At 43.4% G+C, this 26313-nt stretch overlaps 1 protein-coding gene across 23 annotated transcripts in view; it reads right to left on the minus strand.

The window, feature by feature from the left end:
* The window catches only part of RBFOX1 (RNA binding fox-1 homolog 1), a 2181496-nt gene that overhangs the window by 350763 nt on the left and 1804420 nt on the right, over positions 1-26313 (minus strand). The window lies entirely within an intron of this gene.

Below are 26313 nucleotides of genomic sequence, written 5' to 3' on the forward strand. Positions count from 1 at the left end.
CCCCGTGGTCAACCTCCCGAAGCAAAGGCATGAATGTTAAACAGCAGCCGGATCAATACAAGCAAATATAGCTCAACTACACCATTTATTCAGCCATGAGAGATGTCAATAGCCAGATTAGGGTGATCCATCTTTTTGATTTCCTACTGTCTTCCCACTGACTACACGAGAGCTTTTTCCTGTATTAAAAGTGTTTGCTTTCTCAACCATAAAAATTCCAATTATTACTCTGAGTGCTCTGGAGTTAAGTTGCTTGCTGGCAGTGGCCTTGAATTACCTGGATCAGTCCGGGGAAGTAGGGGGCTGCTGGAACAATCATAGGCACGCCATAGGGATGCAGGAGGACTCCTTGAGAAGGCAACATGCTTTACGGGAAGGTAGGATTCCCTCAGAAGCTCAACGCATCAATGGAGAGAGTTAGGGGAAAATCTATAGACCCAACTTCTTCGGAACCACAAAGCTGAGAGCCAGATCGCTCCTGTCAGGAGCCGAGCGCTCATCCATGCGCAGAGGCGAGAGAAAGAAAATCCGGCATCAGCAACTCTTAATGTGAAAGTTTTCCTCCCAGACGACGGAGAGACACAGCAGCTGCAGGGTTGAAGGTACCAAAATGGAAGGTTCTATTTTGGGAACGGCTTGCCTAACATGACTAACCAAATACTCTTCATTAATTTAGTTCTCAGAGAGAGTGAGAGAGACTAAGAGACTGGAAGAGAGCTGGTCAAGCTGGGAGATTTGGGCTCTTCCTAATGAATTTGGGCAAAAGGCAAGGGACGGAGTCTGCGTGGGATGTCTAGAGAGGAAAACTGAGAAATGTAAATTGATATGATTATCAGTTGCCACTTAAAACCTAAGTAGGGGAATGTGGGCAGCCTCTGGTACTGATCACAAAGAAATGAAGAAGATACTTAGTCGAGTTTGTTATCCTCTGTCTCTCTCTCTCTGGTTTTAGTTTTAAAGGGCGATTTGTGCAAATAATAATACCACCAGCGAATATCTTCAGTGTGTGCTATGCACGCAGGATGAGCTAAATTATTTACATATGTTTTGTAATTTCATTCTCACAACTCTCCCAAGTAGGTACTATTATCAGTTCCTGGTCCACACGGGAAATGAGGTTCACACTAGTTGAACTGCTTGCTCACAGCCCTACACGTGTGAGAGGCAGTGTCAGGCTACAAACACAATTCCTAATCAGCCACGATATCCATTACAGTAGTATTTCGTTCTGTAACAGATCTTCATATGCCTTAAAAAATTTTTTTTAAACATTTTTTGTCTTTGAGCTTTCAATTGTTATATTTTAATATGCAATCTATTAATAAGAGATGATTCCCTGCTCCCTGAGTTTAAACGCATAGCAAATGAACGCCAAAACTGCAGATGAAAAACACATTCTAGTATTTGAAATCTTCCTGATGTTTGAAAATATCCAAGTGATTGGGATACATTACACGGAAATAGATAAACTTCGATGGGATTGCATGAATTGGAATTATACTGACTTGTGTGTCCTACTTAATAGCTGTGTGTTCTTGAACAAGTTACTCAGCATCTCTGAACCTTAGTTTCTCCGCTTGGAAAATTGAGATAATAATAGATCCTCATAGGGTTGTGTGACAAGTAAAGTATTTGGCATCCTATCATGATGTGTACAATACAAGATGTGTACAGTATTTGCCATTCTTATCCTGCGTTTCCTGTTCTTCTACTAATACCTGGTATAGACACATCTCTGACTTCAGATTGAAGGCGCAGAAAGCATTCAAATTGGCACTCTTCTAATCTGCATACCAGGAAAGAACGTGGGCGTGTTGAGAGTTTCCCAATTTCGAGAGCACAGAGTGAGCCCACTCAGCTTATGCTCAAGGCCCAGGGATCATCGAAAATCACCTTCAAACCGGACACCTGCTTACCACATTCCACCTTGAACTTGAAATAGGACACGAGATATGGATTTTGTCGAAACTTGGAGAGCTTCAGACACCGCAAAACATATTCAACTATCGGCTTTTTCTAAATCCAAATGTCAATTCCTCCACTTTTAGATCACCAAGGTGTTTTTACACGACACTAATTTTAGTTGCTTGATTTAGCTGCATAATTACATTTCTAGATAACGACAGTGGACAGCATTTGGCAGAGAATTCAATTATTTAAGGCTGAATTTGGGCCATCTTGACAAGGTTTCTGTGTAATTGATTCTCCTGTATCAAAGGGGCCACCTTGTTACAATTCAGAAAGCTCCAGGAACAGCTGCGAGTTGACCCCTCTTACTTAACAGCCTGATATTTCTAATTTTAGCTTTTGACTCTGACTTTCAACACTGCGCTTCTGAGAAGTTACCAGTGAGGACAGTGGCCTTGCCATGAGACAGCTTCCTGGGAGGGGAGAGCTCTTCCTGACCTTGGTAAGGGGTGGGTCAGATTGTACTATGTCTCTGGTGTGATAAAGTAGAAAGACCACTGGACCAGGAGTCGGAACTTAATTCAGTCATGAAGGCCAGAAACGTACACATTTGGACTTTGTTTCCTGAACCTCGTATAGGAGTGACAATACCCACTTACCCTTCACAGAGAGGGCTCCGATAAGCAAAAGTGTGGGAGTGTTTTGGAAACTGTAGAGTTACATAAATACAAAAGATTATTCTGTGTATTACTCTATGTGTTTTTTTTTAAAGAACCTGATGATACATTTCAGAAACATATTATAGGTAGTTCTTGGAGATATCGTGGTTGGATGCCAAACCCCTGTGATAAACAGAATATCACAGTAAAGCAAGTCATACATTTTTGCTTTCCCAGGGCATATAAAAGTTACGTTTACACTATACTGTAGTCTATTAAGTGTGCAACAGCCTTGTGTCTAAAATAGTATATAACTTAGTTTAAAAACATTTTATTGCTAAAATATGCTAACCATAATCTGAATCTTCAGCAAGTTGTAGTAATAACATCAAAGATCAGTGATGATATATATACCAACAAACAGAAGAACAATGAAAAAGTTTGAAACAGTGAGAGAATTGCCAAAATATGACACAGATACATGAAGCGAGCAAATGCTGTTTGAAAAGTGGTGCCCATAGACTTGTTTAACACAGGGTTGCCACAAACATTCAATTTGTAAAAAACGCAGTATCTGTGAAGCACAATAAAACGAGGTGTGCCTGTACACACAGGACATTATAGATGTATACTATATCATTTGCAGAGGATATTTTCTCTTTTCTTTTTAAGAACTCCATGCTACAAAAGCTTTTCTGCTCCTGAGTAATGAGTATCTCTTTTCCTCACTCTGAAAATAAAGGCTCATTGTTTTGTGACCCTTTTCACTTTGACTTCCAGGAAGCTCAGAGCCCCAAAAGAGGTTCAACTCTGTCCATTTTATTGGCCTTTACTGCCTGCATATTTGTGTTTTCATCTTCCTGTTCTCACCACCTCCAGTCCTGTTATTCACATTTTCTCTGATTCTGATTTTATATTTAGATATTACTGCCATGTATGATTGTAGTGGTTATACTTGTAAAATGGTATGAACAGAATGTACCCTTGTTCAAAACCCACCCCCAAAACTTTATGACATTATAAAACATAAAAATAAATAATGGTCACTAAGCAAAACCTCTTTTTTCTAAAATGGGTTCTGTTTTCCCAAATGGGAAGCATCCAGTATTACTGGACTGTAATTCTTTCCTCTTGGGTCCCTCTCCTCCACTGAATGTGCAGGTACCACATTCCATGTATCTCTGCTTTCCAGTGGCTCATGGTAAATGGTTATCTACCCAATGTCTAATGGGTGGTATTAAGCTCATAGTATTTTGCAGGAACTTAAAAAAAATGTAGAGTAAAAAAATAAGGTGAAGAACAGGGGAGATAGTTCTGGCAGCAGGTAGAAAACATAGGTAGGTTGCCAAAAGGGACTGAATGTAAACCAAGGGCTATGTATCATCATCACTCTGGCCATCACAGGCAGGGGAGGGCAAACATTTTTCTGTAAATGGGCAGATTACAAATATTTTAGGTGCTGTGGACCTTAAACTCTCTGTTGCAACTACTCAAAACTCTGCCGTTTTCATGTGAAAACGTTTACAATAAGCAAATGGACTCTGAAATTTGAATTTCCTATAATTTTCACCTGTCACGAAATATTCTTCTTTTGAGTTTTTCCAACCATTTACAAGTGTCAAAACCAATCTTAGCTCGAGGGTCGTACAAAAACAGTCAAAGGCCAGGTTTGGCTCTCAGGCTGTGGTTTGCAGACCCTTCATTTAGAGCATATATTTTACAAACCTCTGGAAGTCCGACTTCAATACAATGACAGGTATATACTCCATTTTTTACTTCTGCTTCTTCACTTGCTTCTGGCTTTCCTGCCACTTCTTTGGTGCCAGTTCTGTCAATTATCCCTGTGTCGGGGATTTCCATCAAGCCTTTTTTTTCTCTTAGCCTGCCTTTGCTAGTTCAGGCTCATCCATCCTCCCTCCAGAAATTCTCCCGTCTTTCTCCACCTTCCGTGATGACACCCCCTTCTTAGTTAGTGACCTCTCTTTTCCTTTCCTGGATTAAAGTGGTTCCTCTCATGCTGTCAGATACTACATCTCCTTCCCCAGATCCTGAGAGCTAACATGAGGATGACTCTGCCCACCAGCAGCCCTTCCGAGCAGCAGCCACCCCAAGTTTAAACACCCATGTACCCATGTAAGAGAAGGAAAGAGAACAGAAACACAAGCATTGGCTGGAGGATGGGAAAGGGGAGCATTCAGAGAAGACTGATTCCTGCCTTGTGGATTCTATTGGTCAACAGAGCCAACTGCAGCCTCATGGACCAAATCCAGTTCACAGATGAGGATGATACTGAGGATGCTGAGGATGATGGATGCTGAGGATGCTGATGACCAGGAGGAGGAGGAATTGTCCGCATTGTGTAAAAATAAGCTAATATTTTTAAACGGAGGCAGCTTATATAAAACGTAGATCTACAACAACTCTTGAAAGACTGGAAGGTCTAGAAACCTTGGTGCACATTCCCTTGGCCCAACTGTCCCTGAAGCCTGGGAAGAAGCTGCCCCCTCCCCAGATTAGGAGCTCTCGTGAGACCATTTCCATCATTCTCTACCTGCTTCTTGAAAAGCAGCCGGATGTCAGTTGCCACTTGTCCACCATAACATAACAAAACAAAAAGCATAAAACTGAGTGTTCCTCTGAAAGCATTAAACATACTCCTTAGCTTTTGGATATTAACAGTGGTTATCTCCTAATATGAATTTATGCAGATTATCTAATTACCCATACCTCCCCATTTCCAGGCCAAGTTACATGACAGAGAACTTCCTATAGTTTTCAAGGCCTTTCACAATATTCCTCAGCTTTTCCAGATTCATCCTCCAATACACACTGTCCTTCCTTCTACAAATCACTCTTCTCTGCAAACCACACTGGCAAGTTGCCTTTGCCAAACACCTTCATGCATCTAAGACTCCTTACAAATTTGCCTGCTATGCAGAACTACCTCTCCTTCCTTCCTTCCCTTCCTTCCTTCTTTCTTTCCTCCCTCCCTCCCTCCCTTCCTTCCAATTCAACATTACTGGCCTAAGTCAAATGCACAAAACCTTCCCCACCACCCCAGGCAGAACGAAATACACTGTCACCTGTGTCCTAAAGTCATGTTAGCATCGTATAATAATAATTCTTTCAAGTGTGATGACTCCTTCTAGAAGGTAGACTGGCTCAAATAAGGAAGCATGCCATTCATTCTTATTCACCCAATGACTAAAATGCTGAGTAGACAAATGAAGTTTCCCCAAATGCTTCTCAAGAGAATGACGGACTGAATGAACGCTTTGGACAAACGCAAGCAAAGCTGCTTGCACGTATTGCCTTTGCAAGGGGTCTCCAGGCCACTGAGGGCCACACATTGCCAAGGTCATCTCAAGTGGTGCCCAGGGCACCTGGGCACAGTAGAAAAAGCATGAGTTTCATAGCTGGAGAGTATGGGTTGGGATCTTGGCTCTGTCATCCTTTTAAAGATCTGACCGGAAGGAAATACTTAGCCCTGAGCCCTGGTCTCCTTGGGGGTAAAATGGGACAACACCTGGCCCTTCGCACAGGTACGCTGCTGCCGTGAAATGACAAGGGTGCATATGGGTGTTCCTGGCACTTGGAAAGTTCAAAAGGTGCTGGTTTATTTGATGTTTTCTTCTTTGGCGTGTCTTTCACGTACCCATGTCAGTTGTTTTCTAATCATCCCAATCCGCAGGTCAAGTCTGCCTCCTCAATGCCCCATGTGTACCCCACACCGAGGTCTCTGCAGGAAACTTCAGTCTTTCTGTTCCCTCACACGACCCATGAACACCCCCTGCTTCAGCAAGCAGCCACACGTTTGATGCTCCAGGCAGCCTCCCCACCTTCTCTAGCACTTACGACCCCACTTGTCTAAGCCCCCAAAAGACCAGCGTGTTTTGACCTAACATGGTAAAGACCCGGCTAGGAATCACTTCCAGGTATGCTTCTATTTTATTTCCTCCATCATTGTTTTCCTGTCTTTCTCACAGGACTGGGCATAGAGTAGATGTTCAGTAGGCACTTGAGAATTACCTTTGGTAGCCACAGGATGATAGGGAGGTTCAGAGAGGTTAAGTGACTTGTCTGAGGTTAAACAGCAAAAATGGATGCTTTCTTATTTAGCAAGAGCCAGTTTTCCCTTCGACACACCCCTAACCTCTGCTAGACCATGACAAATGACCACTCTAGAGCAACGACTCGAACCAAAATTGATAAACTCCACTCACCACCAGGCATGCATTCAAACCCAATCCAACGCAGGTAAGAACACAGCACGGAAGGGCTTTACCTCAAAAAGAAATGGACCTCAAAGAAAAAGTTCGTAAGATGCTTATGGCCCTGAGGCCGAGGACTGACAGGTGAGTTCCTGGAAGAGGGGAGACTGAAAGTATCATGTGAGTTACCATGGAGGCAAGACCTTCCATAGGAAAAGATTCCACAGACTGTGGGTAGATGTACCGGGCCACCAATCAGCTGTTCTCCAAGTTATAGTCACCTCGTTTGTAACCTCAGCAAAGGACCAATCCAGCTAGGAAAGTCACATCCTGGGAACAGAAGACACATCCCCAGCCCATTGGGTTCAGTCAACACGTGTAAATGAGGTGATGCACGGAAAGCTTTGACACGAGTGATAAGTACCAAGTAAGCATCAGTTCTCACTGTGGCATTACTATCGTCTCCTATTGCCCGACCCTTCCACCGGATTCTAGCTGTGTGTTCTGGTGCAAGTTACGTAACGTCTCTGTGCCTCAGATTTATTATCTGTAAAGTAAGAATATGATTAGTAACCACACCTCATGGGGTGGTCTAGAGATTTAAATAAGAGTCATATACAGGTTGACTAAAAGAGTCACAGACACATTTAGCTGAGGGACTGGCTCTGAGCAGATAGTGGGTGCAGTAGTTGTCATAGTAACAACACATTAGCAGCATCTGCTTCCAAGGATCAAACCAGCTCAAATCAGACCTCCCCCAACCCTTCCTCCCTTCAACTTCTAATTGGTTAAATAAAATAGTTCTTACAGGTGCTACCTGTGATGTGCCTTTTGGTTGTAAGAACCTACCTTCTTCTTCCGGGATGTAAACCAAAAATTCAGACAGAGAGGCTAACGAGCTTGTGGGCGTAGCTTCTGTACACGGAAGACACCGTTTTGAAAACAAAATACGAGAATTTCAAACACAGTTGAGGGTTTATGGGGATGCAGAAAGTAGTGCCTCTGAAACAGGAATAACCCAAAGAATCCAGGACACTGGGTCACTCCTACCCAACAGTATCGCGCCCGCCCCCCACCCCCCAAAAAAGTGGTTATGAACATGCACAAAGAAAATTCCAGTAGGCCTTGTAAGTGAAGAAGCTGCTGATTATCATTAGAAACTCGAGCCCCCAGTGGCGGAGGCAGCACAAGTGCTCCTCTTGGATCAGTAAGCCCTTCCTGACCTGATTCTCCTCTGAAAGCCAGACTGACTGGCTGAATGAGCAAATCTAAGAATATCAACCCTGCACATCATCTCTGCTGAGATCAACATGCTTCAGGAACTGACCCCTGACCTGTCTGGGGATGAATGGCAACTGGGTTTGAGAATGTATTGACCTTGCTCCAGGCAAACAAATACTCCCTGGGGACTCTCGGGATGGGGGATGAATAATCAGCCACCCCCCCAGATCGTGCTCATGCCCTCCCTGCATCTTCTGCCTCGTGTGCTGCAAGCAGGTCCCTGCAGGAGCCGGGTACAGAGCCCGCTCCAAATAGCACGAGTCTCCAGGACTCAGAACTGGGTCTTTCTGTCCCAACCCCATGCACGCCCTTTACTCTCTGGGAACGGACTGAACCACCTGAGCTCTACGCACATCCTTTTCCCTTGAGAGACTAAGAGTCTGGACTGGCCTCTCCCAAAGCTAGCTCTGCACTAAAGATGCCTCATGAGATGCTTTATTGTAAAAAGAACCACGTGGCCAAAGAAGTGGGAGAAATTCAGCTTGTTCTCTCTCCCAGCTGGGGGTTCATGGTGCATAGCATAGTAAAGCACCTGAAAAGTCCTGCAAGGGGAAAAAAATAGAAACCTGTTTGACCTTGTTTGAGGCAGACATTCCCGAGATTATTTGATGACTGACTGGCCATCCATCCATCTATCTATCCATCCATCTATCCATCCATTCATCCATCCATTTTGCTGTCTATTTCAATATCTGGCTATTGAGAATAATAAATTATGTCAGTCCCTGTGCAAAGCTCTTCACTGCTTCTCCTAGTTGCCCTCCTCCTATTTCTTCACCTTCATCAGAATCTTTGTGACCATCACCATTATCATCATCACAGTTGCTATGTATTCAATGCTTACTTTGTGCCAGGCCCTGCACTAATTTCATCAGATGCATTATCTCAGGTGATCCTCTCTAAATTCCTATGAAGTAGATTCTGTTAAATGTATTACATTACAGTCAAGAAAATAGATCCACTCAGAGGAAAAGTAAATTGGCCAAGAAAATACAGCCAGTAAATGACAGAGCTGCACCTTGAATGGGCCAGAAGCCCCAGTGCCTAACAACTACGAGAAACCCTTTTTTGGCCTGTGACAATCATGAACACACTCTGAGAAATGCTGCCCTGGACTGAACTCAAGCTGAGTGGATCCCTTATCTCCTTTGCTCTCAATCCCTCAATCCCAAGCACCCTAATTGCCATTAAAGGCAACACAAGACAAAACCACAGCCAAGAAAGACAGACGGACAAGACCTGAAGATCTGGAGAAGTGCTGGCCTCCACCCCCCACCCCATCCTACCTCACTGAGTCATCAGGAAGCAGAAAAATACCTCCCAAGGAAGAGGAGGTCCAAGGCAGTGGAAATGGCTGGCACATGGGAGCACCAGCAAAGAGTGACCATGGAAGGAGAAAAAAAAAAAGAGGAGGTGATCCAGGAGAAAAAGCCCTAAAGAGATGAGCCTGTGACCTTTCTTTGTGAGGCTTAAGCACCATCTCAACCTCCAGGGCTCCTTATCTCCTTGGGCTATCTTGTCCTTGGCTTTCTTGTCTGAATGCCTCTTCTGGGGGTGAAGAGATGGTTCTTCACTCTCATTTCTGATGCATGGACCACTCTGAGAATTTTGCCCTCATCCCAGAAAACTGCACATAACTCACAAAATGTTGCAGATCATTGCAGGGACTTGATGGTCCCTCTGAATTCATCTGTGGACCCTTGAGGGCCCTCTGAACCTCCATCAGATTTTGAAGTATGTAGCCAATATACGCTATGCTTTTTCTGAAGGAAAGATATGGAGAGAGTCGGAATCCCTTTAGTCAGTCTCGCAGTGACAGCTTGGGTGACCGTTCTCACATGGAATCATGTTGACCGGCACTGTGGATGTATACCTGCCACTCAAAGAACCCTTGCCACAGCTCAGCAGGGCTGAGGGTTTCAAGAAGGCAAGAAGGTCAAACAACTTGGGAAGATGCTGCGGCATCTACATTGTAAAACCAAGGCAGACGCTAAGAAATCCAAATGCACATCCTTAGCCTTCTTGTCCAATAATGAACAATCACCCAACAGGGATTGCTTTCTCTCCGCTGAAGCTTTCAGGCCAGGAAACAGAGCATATCAAACCAACGAGCTGGTGTTAGGCATAGAAGGGCATCCACCAAACCCAGAGCTGGGGGAGAATGGAGGGAGGAAATATATGCTTGTGTTTTCAGAGACGATGCAGTCTGGTCTTGTAGCCAAGACAGAGAGAGGAAGGACCCAGGACCAAGCTGTGCAGCTGAGCATCTAAAAGGCTGAGCCAAGGAGCTGACCACTGCAAATGGTTTCTCCGCGATGTCATGGCCAGGCAGCTGGTGGCAACAGAGAGCCTCTGACAGGTGGGCTTTTCAACTTCCCAGATTAGCAGCGCCCTTCTGGGACACTCTGGGGACATCAAAACAGGAACCACCCTGAGTGACCTCGTTTCGTTTCTGATTCTACATCTATTTTTAAATATTTTGGGAACAAACCATATATATCTTTTACTATTTGCCAGACACCTTCTAACCCCTTTAAGTATTAACTCATTTAATCTCTTTTTTTTTTTTAAGTATAGTTGATTTACAATGTTGTGTTAGTTTCAGGTGTACAGCTTCAGATTCTTTTCCATTACAGGTTATTACAAGACATTGAATACAGTTCCCTGTGCTATATAGTAGATCTAGGTTGTTTATTTTATATATAGTAGTGTGTATCTATTAATCCCACACTCCTAATTTATCCCTCTCCCTCCCCTTTTCCCTTCAGTAACCATAAGTTTGTTTTCTATGTCTGTGAGTCTGTTTCTGTTTTGTAAATAAGTTGCCCTGTATTATTTCTTTAGGTTCCATACATGAGTAATATCATATAATATTTGTCTTTATCTGCCTGACTTACTTCACTTACTAAGTGACTACTCACTTATCACTGGTTGACCCCAAACATCACAGTTTTATGAATCAATAAAGTCCCATATTGCTTAAGCTAGTTTGAGTTGGGTTTCTGTCCCTTGCAACTAAGGGTAGATACACATCCACACATGCATAAAAAAAGTCACAGGAGATACCTTTTGCTTATTTGTATCAGCAAACATTTTATAGCACTTTTTAAGAGTCAAACACCTTTCTAAGCACTTTAAAAACCTTAATTCATTTAATCTTTTAACAAGTGTCTGATATTGGTGCCTGTAATAGCCCCATTCTACAGATGAGGAAGTGTAACTCAGAGAGCTCACATCATTCATGGCTAGTTAGTTGAGTGAGAGGGCCATAGCCAAAGCCATGCCTGTCTGTTTCCAAAACCTATTTCCTTTCCTCTGCGTGCTTCCCATTACCGACAAATGTTGATGTATTTGCTAAGTAAGGCATCCTGGAAATCTACTTAGGAGCCAACACCAGCACTCAGGTACCCACCTTATAACCCTTGCCTTCATGCTGAAAGCTCTTGTAAGTGAGCCCTAGGAAAAACTGCATGAACAGTGAGCAAGAATTCCAAAATATCCTTCCAGAGAAATCCCACTGCAGAGCCATGACAACACAGATTGCACCACCTCCAAACTGTTCAGACCCAGACACAGAAACAGCGACCTGAAATCAACCTACTGCCGTCCACATCTTCTTTTTAAATAATGTTTGCCAGAGAGAGCTGTTTGCCCCTTCTGCAAATAAAACTTATTGGGCTGGGTCGGTTTTAGGTGCTTATTTTTATGCACACCCACCTATCACAGATCTGAACTCTGTTAACAAGTCGGCATTCCATAAAATATTTACTGTGTTCGTTTGCATCTCTCCAAACAATATTGAATAGAGCTCAGTGTGGAAATTCACAGATTCCAGGGTGGTTGTGTATGTTATGATTACAACCCAGACCTCACTTCCTTGGAGGCTCTGTGGCTGGCCTCAAAGATGAATATTCCTTTTAGGACCAAAATGGAACAAAGGGACAAAAGGGAACTGAAGGATTTAAAATCAGGCTAAAAAAAGAAAAAAGAAAAGGAACTCTGGCACTGGAGCGGCCTTCCTTAACCGCTTGAAACTTACCAACGATGCCCAACTTTTAGTGTGGTTTATCCCCATATGTTCCCACACTCCCACTGGGACCTAACATTTGCAGGCGCTATTTATCATTCTGGTTAGTGGTGTGCTCATCTGCCTACCACATTAAGCAGCCCTCGTTGTTATTTTTATAATTACTGGGAGTCTTTTTCATGTTGCACTCCGCCAGAATCCCAGCTCACCACACACCTGTTATACTCAGAACACATGGAGAGATGGGGGCGCGTCTGGCAGAGAAGGAAAGGGGAAGATGGCCTTCCTGCTCACTATGCAAACCGAAATCAAGAATAAAGAAGCCACTGGGTACCTTTTTCTTAAGGCTGTACTCAGGGCCAGTTTGTTATTTAACAAACACTCTATGCTCATTGAAGAGTTCATTTATTAGAATAAATGCTGTACTGTGTTGTTTTTTTTACAAACATGAATTCCTTTTGTCATTGTAGTGACTGACAATGAGTATCATCCTCCCCATTTTACAGATGAGAAAACTGAAACAAAGAAAGGTAACTTGCCAGTGGGCACACAAGATAGCAAGTGGCAGATTTGGACCCAATTTCAATCCAGGTGCTCCGAAACTACTCTACTACACTGCATTTTAATCAGTATCACCAACGTCAGCATCGCCACCAACAGACCTCCACCACCATCTCTCTTGTCACCACTACCACAACTGTCAGCAGCACCTCCACCACCATCAACACAACCACCATCATCACCAAGAGCAATTAGCACCACCACCCCCAGCACACCACCATCATCATCACCATCACTACCTCCACCACTGCTATCACTACCAGCATCAGCACCACTGTCTCTACCACCACTGTCAGTACCAACACTATCACCATTGCCATCAGCCATCACTCCCTCCATCACCAGCACCTCCACCACAACTACCAAGAGTAAAAACATTTACTAAGCTTTCATTTGCCAGGGACGCTGTGCTGGGTGCTATACAAATAATCTCATGCCATACTCATGACAACCCTATGTTACTGGTCCTGCTACTACCTCTATTTCGCAAATGTAGAAACTAAGCTTCAGAGAGGTTAAGAGACATGTCCACTTAGCTGGTCAGAGGTCCATAATCTCCATTATGTTTTTAAGATTCAAAGCCACTTTTGCCTGACACCGACGGGAACACATTTAACTCCTGAGCTCCCTTGACTGGAGGTGGGGGGTAGAGCATTGCCCCCCGGGACATTTCATCCAACTAGCTCTCCACTCCTCACTCACGATTTCAGAAGTCTGCTGCCAAGATACGAGAGGTCACCCTGCTGATCTGGGTGTCATTTTGTGTGGTAACTCTGCTGCCAAACAGTGTGCGAGACCAGCCGCTGAGATTCTGAGCTCTGGCCAATTAGAATCCGGGGAGCTTTGGCTGGAACTAGCTTGTAACGCTCTTCGGTGAAGGCCCATGTATTCCAGGGTGGTACCTCCTGAGAGATTCCCATCCCCACGCAAGCCCTCACTTGCCCCTCTCCAGAATATCACGTGTGTTCTTTGGCTGAACACCTGCAGTGGGGGGTGGACGGGTGTCACAAAGAAGATCAGGTTTACTTTTCAAAACTTTTACTCCTGTCCGTCTCTGCTGTCAATTCCCAGTGACCGTCCTCTTGAGGCTGAATTATTGCAGTGGCCTCCTACCTGAGCCCCTGCTTTCAATCTTGTCCCCCTCTAATCTGTGCTCCATAGAAAAGCCAAACTGGTGTTTTCAAAGGTCAAATTCAGTCATATGTGCCCCCTGCTTAGAGACCCTCTGTGCTTTTTTTTTTTTCCTTTTTATTTCTCTTGGATTAAAATCCAACCTCTATATCAGTGCTTCTAAACCCCTATGGCTTCTGGCCCCTCTCTGCCTCTTTTGCCCTCTCTCACTGACCTCCTGGCTCCCTGGCCTTTTCTCAGCCCCCCTGAGATCACCCAGGCTTGGGACACACACTCTCTGCCTCAGTGTGAATGGTCTCTCCAACCCTCCCCCTTTGTCCACCTCCTACTTGATCTCAGCCTCAATGCCCCTTTCCCAGAGAGAACACCCTTCACCTCTGAATCGAACCCCTACTATTTTCTGCGGACCCTTCTTTTCTTTCGGACCATTTATCACCACTTGCAATACAGATATATATGGTGATCACTTAGGTCTCCAACAAACTTGTGAGCTCCATGAAGGAAAAATGAAGTTGGTTTTCCTTGTCTGTGTGTCTTTAGGGACCAACCCAATTTCTGAGGCAGAACAGAGGCTAAGTAAATATTTGTTGAATGAATGAGCGAGTGAATTAATTATTAACCAGTTACTTAAGTGAGAGAATGAGGTCTGATCCACTCATTATGGGTGTCACACGCTTTGCTGTAGATGACTCGATAAGTCTCATAAATAGATCATGAAGTATGAGGAACATCCTACAAATGGTTAAGAACATAGCTTTTCTCTTCTCTGAGAGTATCGGGTAAACTTTCAAAAGTCTGTCTCACGTGTCAGCTGATAGTTGTCTTATGTAATATAGTAATTGCTGGCTTGAATTAAAGACATCGTTATTTTGGAGAGTTGTTCTTTTTCTGATATAAAAAGTGAAGGATCCATCCCTTATATTAACACATCATCTTGGCATGCTATGTGATTAAGGAGGAAATGTGATTTTATTTTTTGGGCAATGTATATTTTTCACAAAGCCAAGAAGAGCCCTCAGAATAAAAGGATGTTTATTTGGGTGAATCACCAGCTTTGCACAAATCCCAAGTGCTAATTGCATAATGGGTCTTTACAAAATGCCATAATACGGGTTCGGCCTGTTTCTCTGTTTTCCGTTTGAAAAATAGATTGTTTAATAACCCATCAAAGCTATATGTAAACCTAGTAAACAATGGAGCAGATGTTGACTGCTGTCTTGTGCCTCGTAGACATAATTAAAGACAATGAGACACTCACAAATTCATATAATAGAGGACAAACACAAACACAAAAATCAGTACAATATGAATGTAAGCTGCATTTGCGGGACACCTGCTTTCTTAGTCCAAAATGCTGTATCATATTTCCTGTGATGAGAAACGTTTGTAACATTCTTTATTTACTTATGTAAATATGTACATTCTGTTCTCCACTTTTCAAGAAGATGAGACTGGAAAAGGTAGTCTTTTCAGTGGAATATTTGTTTCAATTTCATTACTGTTGACTAAGACCCTGGACAGTTTCAAAAAACGTTTTTAATTTTCTCATAAGCATAAATGTGAATGAGAACCAGTTAGCCAAAACTTTCACATTTCTAAAAGAAATTAAAGCCCTTGTTTTGGTGGGGGTTGGTTGGGGCTTTATTCATTTGTCTTTGCATTCAATCCTTCACGCATCATTTAGGAACGCTACTAAATTGACATGTTTATTTCCTAAAAGCCTTACATCTCTTTTTTTGAAAGTCAGGCGCTTTTCCCTAAAATCAAACTTTTATCTTATATAAAAAGAAGCCGGTTGGATAGCATATTTAAAGAATCATCCTAATTTTCTAAATATTCTGTTTTCCCCTCAAACTCCTACTCAGATCTGTTAGTTGTCATCAGTCAGTTCTATAGGGGAAGAAATAAAACCACACACACACACACAAAACACAAAAAAACACACACACACAAAGTGAAATGAATGGTACAATTAAGAGGACACAAGTGCAATACGCCCCTTTCCCCTCTCCCCGCCCCCCCGCCCCCCCGGCCAAACCCAGGGCTTTTCTCTGCAGATATCTTGAAAAAGGAATTGAGGGTTGTAAATACACCATGTGATTATACACTTTTTTTCCCTTTCAATTAGGAACAACAAAAAAAGAGGGAGGTTAAAATCCACTGTCTATGGCTCACTAGACAGGAGCAAGTTTCCCAGATCCAGAATTCTCAATTTGGAAAATAAATATCCTCCCTCATGTTCAAAACAGAGCCAAATTCTTTTTCTGTGAATAATTTAAAAAAATTTAAAGGCTCAAAAATCCCATTGTTTAAAGAACACATGACGTCCTGTTGGCTTGTAGTGAACAGTGATTCTGCCTTCAGAACACCCGCCATCTCCCTCTTCTGTTGTTTTTGATGCTATGGAAGGAAGGGGGATTCTCATGTGGTCTGCATCTCTTTATGCTAATAAAACGGTGTCAGCCCCTTTTCACAGACAACACCATAAAGCATGAACACCAAATGGGAAACAAACCACTGTGAAACAAACCAATCAACCCTGAAACACTTAAGATAGATGGCACCCCCTCCTTCATTCATTCTTTACAGAAAAGCAATGGAAATGTCCCGAGGTGAATCTGATTAAGCCCACAACACACACACACACACACACACACACACACGCGCGCGCGCGCGCGCGCGCGCTCAGGAAGGTTGTAAAGCACTAAATTCTTTTGACTGATGAAGCAGCCTGCATTGCATTGAGGAAAACAGCCTGGTAAGCCCAGACCCCACTCCCAGAAATTCCTTTATTAACAGGACCAGGCCCTGCATGTGAACAAAAGCAGTGGTGCGGGGTGTATAAATCATTAATACGGTGCTGGGCAATGACTGCATTTCCTGTGTTGGTTGGAGAGCTGCTCAGCACAACGGGGATTTGGGGATTGGAACTGGCAGTGGAGAAACGCACTCCATTCTTCTCTGAGCGCTTCCTATCAGCTCTCTCCCTCCCTGGCTCACCCTCCCTGAGTCTGACAGCCTCGCTGTGTGTTGTTATTTATGCAACAATAATCATGACGACCTAAAATCTCAGAAAGTTTCAAAGTTGAGAGATCTCCGGACTTTCTCCCTTTTTGACAAGTTTTGCCTTTAAAAGGAAAGAGAACCGAGGGCGCGGTTAAATGCAGAGAGATGGCCTAGCAAAGGCAGGCTCAGGCAGGGCCAGCAGCCTGCACAGCCAGGGAGAGGCCAAGGGGGCAGCACAGAACCGTGCTCAGAGGGCTGGCGCTGGAGGGCGATAGTCTGGTTTTAAATATGGACTCTTCCACCTAGGCCTCCCATCGTAAAAAAAAAAAAAAACAAAAATGATTCCTGATTCCTGTCAACCCTCCTGGAGGCCTTTTGTGGGGGACTAAATGAGGTAATCCAAGTAAAAGGGTTTAGTCGTGTGCCTGTCACCCCATAGTCCATAAAAGTTATTGATTATTTCACTATTTTCATTATTTTATCATCATCATCATCATCCTCAGTGAAGCCTGCTGGATTCTCTGTTTATCTACATGATCTTAGAAGCGGCATCTCTTCCTGCTTAGAGAGGAGTCTCACTTTTTGAATGGAACCAAAAGGAGACTAAAAAAAAAAAAGAAAAGAAAAGAGTTCTCAAGAATCCTGAGTCACATGTTCTAAACGGAGACCCCCAGTGGAAGGTTGTGCCATTGCACCCTGAAGAAAAGGATTTCTCCACTTAACTGTTCAGTGCAAACACTTGGGGGTGGGGGGAGAAAGAACGAAGGAAGCAAAAAAATGCATAGCTTTATACAGATTATTTGGATGAGAGAACCTGTCAGAGAGTTTAAGTAGAGACAATCGATAGACCCAAAGCCAAGCCATTTGCAAGAGGTGCTTTTGCATTTCCAGAAATTCCAGGAGCGGCTCAGATGAGAGTGATGTGAAGCTCGGAGTCCAACGCTTCGTTCTTCTGCTTCAGAATAAAGAGGACACAATGACACAAGCACCCTCTCACAGGGCAGATCCAGGGTCTAAAAATGCACATGTCAGCTGGACAATCCATCCTGAAACTGGGGCATCCACCCAGGCGTCAACCAAGGACCCAGACACCACCAAGCCCCGGAAGGACTCCTCTGGACTCTCCCGGGTGACAATCTTCACTTTAGCCGGAACCCTCCCTAGGAAAGCTTATGGGAATGAACTTCAATGCCTGTGCTCAAGTCCCTTGCATCACAGAACAATGACATTCTGAATAGAAATAAATGAAGCCCCTGCAGTGTGATTCTGTCAGCTTTTGAAAGTAAATAACTTTCCTACTGACAAGAGCAAGACAATTTCTATTTTCCCTCCTCCTGTCACAGAGCATTAATTGAGCTGCGGCCACATTACAAGCCAACACCAGCAGCAGGACTAAAAGGGGGCAGAACGAGGAGGGGGAAGAGACCCAGGACAGGTAGGAGGGGCCGTGGGACCTGAGAGAGACACCGACCTCCACCGCTGCCACCATTTGAGGCCTCGTGTGTGTCCTTGGCAAGCCATGGGGGCATATATCACGTTGATTTGGGAGAAATGGAAAATAAAAAATTATGTTCAATAAACAGCTTCCATAAACAGATACCTCTTTAACACAGATATTCATTAATTCTTTCATTCACTCTTTCACTTCTTTAATAAACATATATTGGCTGCTCACTCTGTCCCAGGTACTGTGCTAAAGATCATACTTAATCTTACAAAGAACAGTATGAAATAGTTATTCTTATCCCAATTTTTCAGAGGAAGCAATTAAAGCCCCCAAATCAAGTAAAGTAACTTGCTCAATCCAGTTGAATCAACTAATTGAGTAATGGAGTTGGGATAAGCCTTCAGCTTACCACTTCTGTCCTACATACAAGCTCCAGAGACACCAGTTTTTTTTAAACTAGGCTTTGCAAAGACCTGACACCAACGGGTTCTAAAATGATGTCCGTTTCTCATCTGAATTTTGTAGGATCCTTGAGATGGACACTTGGATACTGCAACATGTTGACCTCACCATTCCTTCTCTTTTTCGGAGCCAATGTTACCCACTGTTGAGGAAGACTCATGATGCGGGGTGGGGTGGGGGGATATCTCTCAGCTCTCACCCTTGCATTAAGAGCAGAGCTTGCCCCATGCCTGGAGAAAGCAGAACCATCCAGGGAAGGGTGGTGATATTCGCTGTTGTTTTTGATAAGGGAAATCTAGTCCTCCAGGTGAATCCTGGGCAAACATCAAACGCCAAAAAGAAAAGGCTCATTGAGACTAAACCTTTTGTGCATTTACTCATCAGTACCAGGAAAGCTGAGGCTCTTAAATCCTACAGCTGCCTGTACTTTGTTCCACAGCTGCAAAAGGTGAAAAAAAACAAGTCATTACATCCCCAGGAACATACACTCATCTTCTGAATGCTTTGGTTTTGTTGTTTGTTTGTTTTGTTTTGCTTTGCTCTGGCTCCAAAATTCCTAATTTTGACTCATAAAGAACAGGATGAAAAGAGGAGGAGGCTGCCCCTCACCTGGAGCCTGGTTGAGTGTCAGAGACCACAGCATTACCACCGCCCCCGGCTTCATCAACTCAAACGCCCCACGCGCTGTAGACGTGAAATATACGGCAATTTCTCTCTACTGTGTACTCGGAATGCTGCCCTGGCAGAGGCGAGAAGAAGTGACACAAAGATGACTAGAATCTTGCTTTTTGCAGATTGGGTTGGGGAGAAATGAGCGATTCCAGGCCAGGCTTGGAAGGGGATTCCTAGGAAACCCAATGGACCCAGGCAGAGTTAACCAAAGCGTGGTACTACATTGACAGTTCACAAGATGGCACATGGATGAACAACTGAATGGACCCTCTGTGAGGACAGGGGCCTTTGCTTTGTTTCTTGAAACAATGTAGAAGATCAGCTGGTACCTATTAGAAATTCAATAGACTGAATGAATGAACAAGTGAATGAATAAATATTTCAATGTACTAATATTTCAATGTATATTGGGAAAAATAATAGCACAGCTGTGATTTCGTGGGATGTATTGATCCATTTATTTATGCATTTATTTTTAGTTTGGACAATCTACTTTGAAGTTCAACATGTAAGTGAATTTTTAAAATCTTTAAGTGGATATCAACTGTATTGATGACTGAATTGGCAAGGATTAGGAAGGGGATGCTTGAATGACTGACGTTTTAGAAACACTGGACCACATTCATTGTTTTTGATGAAATAAGCCCACTCACTGTGTAAGCACCTTGATGGGGTTTTGACAGAAGATACCAGCAGGACTCTTGGTGCTCAACAATTAACGTCCTTCTTACGGCTTCCAGCAAAACCGTCTCTCCACCTCCAAGCCCCAAACCTGTTTCCAAATGTCCCATGGGACAACTCAAGAGGGGTTTTGTCTCCTTCGTTCACTGGACATTGATTTCTGTCCTTTCTCCTCTTTTCAACATGGCCCCAGAGGGTCACAGAAGCCACATTCTATCCATAGAGACCATCACACTGGCAGGTGACCCAATTCCACCGCTTACTGTCTCCCTAGGTCTTTCACACCCTTTCTGCAGACAAGGTGGGTGCACTTGCTCTTCTCCATTCCTGAAACACCTTTCTCAACTTTTCACACGCCCCAAGCTCTCTTATCCTCAGGTCAGGAAAATCATCACCTTCTTCATGGGACCCACACTGGCGCACCCATCAGATAAAGCCCAATAACCAACAACTGCCACTGACTGTCACCCATCACCCTGCTTGTTTCCTGCACAGCACTCTCCACAATCTGAAAATAGCTCTTGATTCACTTACTTTTGCATCATCTATTCTTTTACTAGAATGTCAGCTCCATGGTGGCAGGGACCTTTCCTACTTGTTTTGCTGAAATATCCTCAATGCCTGGAAACAGTGTTTTGTGTGGCCAAATGAAAAAAAATGAATGAATGATTGGATGTGTAATTGTATACACCTATAAAAAGCAGTGACAATCACTGTCTCCTCCTGCTTAAAAGGTTCAAACGTCCCCATTCATTCATCCATTACGCATTTTTTACAAATTGAACAACTACTGTGTCTTAGACTTTCTTCTAGGCAGTGTGGGTAGAGTAAAACAGAATGAAGGCGTATCTGCCATCATGCTGCCTACAGTCTAACAGGTCAGAACAAGCACAGCAAAAGTGCTCTCTACACCCTCTGGTCCTTAATAAATATATATTTTTTAAAAAAAGGAAATTAACAACAGAGCAATCATAAGTGGGATCCCAGGCAATAACAGAAAGTTGTCATCTTTTGCTCTTTTTCAGCCGAAATCAATCAATCAGGGCCACAATATGAAGATCAGAAACAGCTGTGAAACTCCTTCCCCCCCAAACCCTTTCAGGAGCCAGAAAGTTCCAACCCCATAAGCCCATTCCGAACCCTATGCAGGCTCAGGAATGGAATTGGCGGGGGTCCTTCGGAAAACCCCTTCTCCAAGAGTTTCTCCCAGCAGGGCCCGCCTGCAGGGTCTCTGCTTACTTCCCCAGCTGGCTCGCACTCAGCGTGGTTGAAGGGCCAGGGCCAGGGCCCTCCTGAGCTATTGTGCCTGAGAGCTGACCCCATCGGACACAGCCCCTCTGCACGGGGCCAGGCTAGGCAAGCCACATCAGGTAGGCAGCCACAGAGGAGCTCTCAGCCCAGCAAAGCTCTCTCCGGCAGCGCCCGGAAGGAGGAAACTTTATTGATGAATGGAACTTTCCTCGCTTTTCTTCACTGAATTAAACAGCACACTGGGACACCTCCCCTGGTCCATTAAAAAGGTCTCTACATATGGGGCAATTACTCCCACACTTTGTCAGCTCTGCCTCATTCACCGGACAACATCTCCTGCGCATCATACAGCCCCCTTAGGCACAGACGAACCAACCTGATTTTGTTTACAATGCTGCAATTTCTCTTCCAGAAGACTATTATTTGCCTGACAAACTACACTGTTTTTATCCAGCCAATATGAATAAACAAGCATTATGTTTTCTCTTGGGGGCAGAGAGCCTGGTTAAATGAATCAGAAAACCCTAAAAAAGATTGTCTACCCTCAGTCCATCAGCTACTGGACAATTACTCAAGGGCCAGCTGTAAGGAGAACAGATGGCATGAGCACTAATAACATGGGCTTTCTCTACTCGGGCAAAGGCGAAAGCGGCCGGTTGTACGTTCTGACACAGAAACCGCCGCGAAATGGCAGACAGAGCTGCCGAATGGCGCAGGACTCGGGTCCACAGACTAACAGATGTTTACAGTTTTCATGAGTGAATGTTGGATGAAACAGACTTAAGGCAGAGGCAGTCCAAGTAACCCTACGGTGAATCAACCATCACAGATTCCTAAAATGGAAGAAACAGAGGGTGAACCCTAGCCCACCTGAGATATGGGCCTTACCTGGCTGATCAGAGCCCAATAATTCATGTCTTTCCCCCTTAATTGGAAAAATCGGAGAAACCAGGAAGATTGGTTAATTAACCAATTGATGACATAAGATCTCTCTAGAAAGAGACAGAGGGTCCTAGGTTCTAACAGAGTCACCCAGGCCTGGGAATTTGCTCATTCCGGCTACTTAAATTCCTTAAACAATTCAGACATGAGGATAATCTATCCTAATTCTTTTCTGCATTATTGACACTATTGACTCCCCCCAATCCACAGCACGATCTAATAAATCAACACGGGATTAAGCCGAGAAGAAAGAAGGTGATAAAATGCCATTTGGTCCCCTATAAATCATCAGGTTCAGCAGCACTAAGTAACTAGAACGAGAATTGAACTTTTCTACGCAGCCATAATTGTTACGGCCTCCCTAGCATCTCCCAAATTTATAACCACGGCAGGTGCATGGGGGGGTGGTCCCCCATCCTACAGCGGCGGTGTGAGAGCCCATCTTCCTGGCGATTCTCAGCTGAGATCCACTTTCTAATTAAAGACAGAAAGGGTTGATATGCAGGTTTCAGTTCAATTGCTTTCGATCTGAAGATGTCCGTAGTGAGCAATGGCTTCATTTACCAGAAATTACCCTTTGTACAAACCACTTCACTATTTAAAACAAACCACATGGATCATCATTAAGTGGGAAAAATGACCAATCTTTGGATATTGACAGTGGCATGGCCCACTTTAGAGGCCCCCTTTCCCCCCTGCTTTTAATGTGGATTTTAAGCATTTGACTTGTTTTTAAATGTAGGCTGATAAAAAGGTTCTGAGTGAACAGGATTTGACAGATGAGAAGCTTTCTTAGAACGGGACTGGGAGACATGGATGGGTGTTTAGGAACAGGGAAAATGAAGTTAATATGCTACTTATCCTCTTTCAGGGAGTTAGAACTCAGTGTGAAACAGTTTGGGGGAAATCTGGCAGGCAGTGTGCATCAGAAAACAAACCTCGTCTGTTGTGTCCGTAGCCTCACCATACCTTACCGTGTGATGCTCTTTGGTATATTCCCTGTGACTTAGGATGGACATCAAGCATCTCTAGATTTTTTTGTTATGAGTGTGTGTAGTTGTTTTCTATTTCTCTGTGAAAAACGAAACCTATACTCTTTTGACCCAGCTTGGAATTTGTATTTAGGATTTTCCCTCCAAGCAAGACTGTCGAAATGCCTACCCACTTTGGAACTCTGAGCAGATTCCATGTTGGGGAATGTGTGAATTTGAAGTTCACCTGGGAGAAGAAAATTCACCACCCAAGAAGACACCAAACAAAGCCACTGCAGTATGTCAAGAACAGCGGCTGAAGCAGAAACTTTCCCTGGACAGCAAGATTGAAGCCAGCTGCTACAATGCCTGCCTGTCCCTTCCATCTTAACAATGGTCTACAACCATAGGATACATGCTCTATCCTAGAGGGATACAGATGTGGGTATATATGCATGTGATGACATCACTGGCCTCAAGATATAGATGCCAGATGGACTGTTCGACATGATTCCATCTTCCAGTTCCGAACTGTAGTAACATCTCTGATGTTAAAAGAGAGGAGAAAGAGGAAAATAAAGAAAGAAATTGTAGCTGTAGGAAAATACCAATCTAAAGTAGAGTCATTGGGAAATATGAATGAATGAAATGGAATAAGTCAAATAATTGAAAAACCAAAGTCGCCTCTTCTTTGGCCTGAATAAATAAGTTCCTTGTGGCAAAAGGGTTATGTCGTTTTCACTTGGTCATTCAGGGTAGACTTGATCCTGAGGTATCCCAATTGATTTTTGCTTTTATGAGTTGTCTTAGGAACAAATCTGGGAGGGTTTAGGAAGAGAGTTGAGATGTCAAGGCTGAGGCAAAGAAAGCAATTGAAACTTCGTTCCAGGAAAATATGTTTTAAGGAAGACTCAGTGGCCCCTAATCAGAGTGTTTGCCTTTAGAAAAAAGAATGATAAAGCCTCCAAAATAAGAGAATTGTGTTTTCATTATTTTCTTAGGTAATTAGTGATCTGAATGTCAAAGACTCCTGAAATATTCTTATTTCTAAATAATAATAAAAGAAAATGTTTCCAGTGAAGGTGTCCTTTATCAGAGATATTGCCTGATCCAGCCGTCTGATCAACTTTGAAAGTATAGATTAGCCCTCCTATCATCAAAATTAAATAGAGATACAGTAATAGCTATAGATTAATAGCAGAGAGAAAACATAGTGGCGATGTACTGATAGAAGACATATAGATTGTAGCAGTAAGTGGTTTGTGGAGATTGAAGTGAACTGTTTCACACCCTTCATCAGCCAATTGTCTGGACTGCTAAATAAAAGCAATGACACGAGACTTCTACACAAACTGTCATGCCAGCAGTGGCTAGGAGAGATTACCTGAAGGTACAACTCTCCCACCCTGACAGTGAGCTTTTTGCAAGGTGGGATGTATGGCTGGAAAACCTGATTCTCAACCAGACAGGCAAAAAGAAATGTCTGCCTGTACTATACTTCAGGCATTTAGTGAAACTCAGAAAAAATGCACACGCGCGCACGCACACACACACCGCATTCTGACGCTGTATGTCAGCATCACCTTATCAACACTTTCGATGAAAGCATTACAAGCCCTTTTAAGGGAGGGGGTGCATTCCACAGTACATTTCAAAACCCACCTCCATCTACCTGCATATGGAACCACAATGCTGATTCAGTCACTTCTAAATACTTGTGATGGCTGCCAACATTCCCTTTGAGCCTCCCCTTTCCAGAGCTGGAGTGCCACACACACACACACACACACACACACACACACACACACACACACACACACACACACACACACACACACACACACACACACACACACACACACACACACACACACACACACACACACACACACACACACTGGAAGACACTGCCTGGTTGATGTTGAAAACCCCTGCATTCATCCCAGATACTTGTCCTTTCCATGGCAAGAATAACCTCAGTCAAAGTCACAGACAGTCTTCTTTCCTAAGTTGTGCCCACCCCAAAGCAAACCAATTTAACAAGCTAGAAGGAAGAAACATGAATTTATTTAAAAAAAAGAATCATGCATAAAGAAACTGTGAGAACATTGAATACTTATGGCATTTTACTTGCTAGGTAATGCCTCTCCAATTGGTTAATAAATAACGTGAAAGAAGTGAATATGGTAGGCAAAAGATCAACTCATATTAATAATTTGATTAAATTCAACTGAGGCTTAGCATCTGTAAAAAAGCTTATTAGGATACTCTTCTGGTGGGTAACTGGTATAAACCACACATGCAAACACACACACATACACACACAGGCACTCACAGCAAAGGCACAGAAACGGTAGAAGCAGATGAATCATATCATATGTTACCAATAGCCTCTTGGGAAATGTTTCCTGGCACAATTTACTTAATGACAAATGGGATAAAACAATATTTAAAAGGATAAACCAGTTTGTTCCTAAGATATTAAAACGACGAGAAAAAATAAAAGGTTGTTCTCAAAAAGATGAGATAGAAAATACGCCTAAGAAATATTTTCTGGAGGCAAACGACTTGATAACAAATTACCCAAAATGTTCAAAGCAGAATCTGGACATTTTGTGAATACGTAGAGTCCTATAACACAGGTTGAAATTGAGGGTCTTTGGAGAAGAAGGCCCCTGGAACACTTGTAAAGGAAGTTTAGTCAACTACAACCACACACACTTAACACAGGGTACTCTTGAAGGGAATCAATCGAAAACCAGATAAAAAGATACAGTCAAGTTAACTCTTCACCGAGCAGGACAGTGATCCTGGGAAGGAAGGATTCCCATCTGCATGTCAAAATCCTTCTAACTCTGTCAGTTCACATCCACAACCCCTGCCCAATGAGACAGAGCTGGGCTTGTCACTCCACAAGGCAAGGTTGAGCTGTTTCCCAAGCCCTGGAACCAACTTAGGCTGTAGCCCTACTAGTAAAGAAAGAAAAAGAGACAGAAGGTCCGAGGGAAACACCCAGAGAAAGAGAGAAACACAATGCGAGATTCTGAAATATACACAGAATGGAAAATAAAACGCAGAATCCCTCAACAAGACCGTTAAGGGA

Source organism: Globicephala melas, chromosome 15, assembly GCF_963455315.2.
Source record: "Globicephala melas chromosome 15, mGloMel1.2, whole genome shotgun sequence".
NCBI lineage: Eukaryota > Metazoa > Chordata > Mammalia > Artiodactyla > Delphinidae > Globicephala > Globicephala melas.